Source organism: Triticum aestivum, chromosome 7A (assembly GCF_018294505.1).
Source record: "Triticum aestivum cultivar Chinese Spring chromosome 7A, IWGSC CS RefSeq v2.1, whole genome shotgun sequence".
Taxonomy (NCBI): Eukaryota; Viridiplantae; Streptophyta; class Magnoliopsida; order Poales; family Poaceae; genus Triticum; species Triticum aestivum.
Genome location: NC_057812.1, coordinates 436,577,177 through 436,581,563, shown reverse-complemented (window position 1 = coordinate 436,581,563; position 4,387 = coordinate 436,577,177). Strand labels below are relative to the sequence as shown.

At 46.3% G+C, this 4,387-nt stretch overlaps 1 pseudogene; it reads left to right on the top strand.

Annotated features, from left to right (window-relative positions):
• Nucleotides 1–340: 340 nt before the first annotated feature.
• On the top strand, nt 341–4,050 carry LOC123147415 (beta-glucuronosyltransferase GlcAT14B-like; annotated as a pseudogene).
• The last annotated feature ends 337 nt before the right edge of the window (nt 4,051–4,387 follow it).

Sequence of the window (4,387 nt, the reverse complement as noted above, 5' to 3'; positions counted from 1 at the left end):
GTATATTTTTATGTCTGAAATAAGACAAAATTTACAAAACGTAAAATTACGAAGCATTGATGTTAAAAAAAGGAGGATGAAAAATAGATATTTCTCACTCAAGGTGACAAATAGTCAATCCCTATATATAGAGGCCGACACAAGACGACCCATATAATAATTATGCCCTAGTGGCCCGGGCCGTGCCAGACACGATTACAATTGGCCGGGCTGGGCCGGCCCATTTGGCCAACTCTAATCGACAAGGTGAGGCCGTCTTTGATGTGGGAGCGGCAACAACGGCACATCGTTCTGGCGGCGACAATAGTCCTTCGGTGGCCACGGACCTCGATTTAATTTTTATTATGTTTGAGGTGCTTTATCTTCTTGTGGTTATTTATGATAGATCTGATTTTTTTTAAGTCGAGCCAAGGTAAAATGTAAATCTTGTGCTGCCCTACTAAAAAAATCAAAAAAAAGAAGAAGAGGAAAATCCGGTGTTGCTAGTGCTGTACGCTGCCGAGCTCAACCACTCCAGGCCTGCTGCTCCGACCAAAGCGTGGAGCCGGACGAAGCAACCAATCTGGATCCCTCAGGCCGGTTTCTCGCAGGAGGCAGCGTAGGGCGGTGGCGCGGCACCCGGCGGGGTCACGGGAGCACAGGTAACGCTCCTTCGAATTTCTCCCCTTCATTTGGGGTTTGCCGATTTAGGAATTGGGGATTTGATGAAGTGTGAATGGTGGCTACAAATTCGAGTTTGCTCACTGTTCTTGACGTGATCTGCGAATGTAGGTTGGCAAGTTAGAGCGATTTGGGAAGCACAGGCTTTGGATTTGGAGTCGTGCGCGCCCCCGTTGACATTTTTTCTAGCTCCGCCACTGCGGTGTACTAGTGGAATGCTTACGAGCAAATGAGGAAGAGCTGTGGCCTCAACTCCGGCCCCGGGCGGCCCTTCAACGACCGCCGGTGGCTGCTCCCCTTCCTCGCGAGCCTCCTCGTGTCGGTCACCCTCTTCCTGGCCGCCGCCTGCGGCCTCTTCTCACCGCCCTATTTGGCCGGCGACGACGCCTTCCTCGTCGACGTCGTCTCGTTCACCGACTGGGACGATGGAGGCTCACCGTCGCAGCGAGACAGCGGCCAGTCAGTGGAACCCGAGGCCAAGGACCCGCTGCTGGATGACAACGACAACCCCGACAACGCCGCCGTGAACTCGGACGACTCCGACGCCGAGCCGCCCAGGCTGGCGTATCTCCTGGAGGGCACCAAGGGCGACGGCCTGCGGATGCGGAGGGTGCTGCAGGCGATATACCACCCGCGCAACCAGTACATCCTGCACTTGGATCTGGAGGCGCCGCCCCGGGAGAGGATTGACCTGGCCATGTACGTCAAGGGGGACCCGATGTTCAGCCAGGTCGGGAATGTGCGGGTGATCGCCAAGGGCAACCTGGTCACGTACAAGGGGCCGACGATGGTCGCCTGCACGCTCCACGCCGTGGCGATCCTCCTCAAAGAAGGCTTGGAGTGGGACTGGTTCATCAACCTCAGCGCCTCGGATTATCCCCTCATGACGCAAGATGGTTAGTGCTCTTGTTCAACATTTCCATTTCTATTTTCCTGCAGTGCATACCACTCCTGTCCAGGGACCAGTCTTTTGTTGCATTGAACAACTAAATGAAAGCTGGAGCTGCATTCTCATGATTGGCAAACACAAACCAGCCAATGTGATACTATGTTCATTCCTTGATTTACCTGCTGAAACTGTACTCCTGTTGTCTGATATAGAGCACTGTAGTTGGTAACATCGGAATTGCTGTGCACACGACGAACAGTATGCACGACCATCAGACGATGGTCCATCAAGGGGTGTGCTGCCTTTTGTTGCTATACATGGACGGTTTGATTGGCTTGTCGTCCAAAAATCGTCTGCGTAGCAGTGCTCTGGCAACAATATCATGTCATAAGATTAAAATCATTCATAGTATGTGCGCTTCGGGGCCACATATGTTGCCCTACGCCTGCAGTCTGGACTAGCTTAATCAGATATCTTCTGCATTATCATCACTTATGTAGAGGATAGCCTCCTCAGTGAGTGAAGATTGTAAGCGTCAGGAAGCATCACTTACGTCGATATCTAGAGGATAGAGGCCATGGATAGGTTACAGGTGGTGAAGTGCCAGTGTGCAGTGTGCAGTGTTCGTTTAAAATTTCACTAAATCAACAACATAACTACTGAAGGCAGTGTACTTGTAGTGTGAACTGATACTATCTCTGTGCTGATATACTTAATTTATTGCATACTCCATAAGTAGTTAACTGCTGTTATTTTTGTACAGATATACTTCATGTGTTCTCGTCTTTGCCAAGAAATCTTAATTTTATAGAGCACATGCAAATATCTGGATGGAAAAGGTACGTTTTCTTAATGGTGTAAACACTTTATTTTGATTTACATTATCTAGCTCTGTTTATCCTTCGCAAACTACTTTGCCTTTTCTGATGTCTGTGTGCTTTCATCACAGGATCCAAAGAGCAAAACCCATAGTTCTGGACCCAGGGCTTTATCTGTCAAAAAAGTTTGACCTTTCTACGACACCTGAGCGGCGAGAATTGCCAACATCTTTCAAATTATATACTGGTAGGACTGCTTTCTGATTTCAGTATTGGCAATTCTACATTTCAACCCATAAGCCAGTACATTTGTGTGGCAGTCGGCATACATGACATGTGGCCTTCGAGAACCACTTGCTTAAATTTATTCAATTGTGCTCTTAATTTTTACACTTGCTATAGCTTCTTAGTTCAAGTTGTACATTTTGCATAAAGAATAACAGTGGCTATTTGTTGGATTGGCATATCAGTCTGGAGGTATTGTGAGCAAAAGTATTTGAATCAGGGCGCTAATTTAGTTAAGACAGCGTGCTATTCTTAAATGATCAAAAGTTTGTACTATCTATGCATATGATTTTTATTTGCATTTCTTGTTACTAAACTGGAAACCCTTATCCTGCGAAACAGTGTATGGAATCATTTGTTGGCATCAAGAAAGTGACTCCAAATTTTATTCTAGTAAACAGGGATACAAACTGAATTAATAGTAGTATGGAAAATCAAAAGTTTTTGTGTATAAGGATGAGAATGTGAGCAACTTTATAACTGGTGGTCTTGGTGTCTGTTGAGTGTTAAGGCATGTTTTCTTGTTGAAATGACACTTTCTAGTGTATCTTAACATGACAGCCCTCCCTGTTGGGATCATCAGGTTCTGCTTGGATAATGCTCACGAAATCCTTCCTGGAGTACTGCATATGGGGTTGGGATAATCTCCCACGCACCCTCCTGATGTACTATGTCAACTTCATCTCCTCTCCAGAAGGTTATTTCCATACTGTGATCTGCAACTCTGATGAGTTTCAGGGCACTGCAGTTGGTCATGACCTGCACTACATTGCCTGGGACTACCCTGCAAAACAGCATCCGCTGACCCTCTCCATGAAGGACTTCAACAACATGGTCAAGAGTGGCGCGCCCTTTGCACGGAAGTTTCCAAAGGAAGACAAACAAGGTCTTGGACAGGATCGACCGTGAGCTTCTGCACCGCTCTGAAGGCCGGTTCACTCCTGGGGCATGGTGTAATGGGAGCTTTGAAGGAGGGGCTGACCCTTGTTTGTCTAGACAGGAAGACTCTGTTTTAGAGCCTGGTCCAGGTGCTGAGAGGCTGCGCGGCTTGATGAAGAAGGTGCTGTCATGGGATTACCGCAACGGCAGCTGCTCAACTCTCTCGTACGATCAAACAAAGAGAGACTGGTATGTTCCCAAAAGTAAAGGATAATTTTGATTGCCTGCTTGTAAATGAAAGAGCTTGACCCCTTCCAATGCTGATGAGTGCGTCATTCTGACCAAGGAAAATGTTGAAATGGTGATGTTCACACCACGATACACACTACCATCTCATGGAAATTAACAATTGTGGAACACTTCATTTTTAGTTCTACAATATTTGCTGTAGTCCAAACAAGACATGGATCCTTGTATCATATATGTTCTTTCTCTGGTCAAGATTTTTTCATGTGTTCTTGTTGCACTTTGTTCACAGGAAAAAAGAAGGAACATATCCAAATTCTGACTATACCTGGAATATGGTAGAAAGGAAAAAGAAAATCTCCCCAACAAAATTTTCCTCTGGAACACGGAATTCTTTTTGTCCGGTTGACAGCATCTTTTACAATACATAGCATTTCGTGATTACAATTTTTTAGACAAATTTTGTGATTACATAAACATGTGGATCTATGGGAGTGTTTGGATAGTCCACTTGGCTCACTGTCGGTTGGACCACATGTCCACCCATGTACTTTTTTTCTCTAGGTCCGGCTGACCCACCCTGCTGTCCGGATTTGATGTCTTAGTGTGT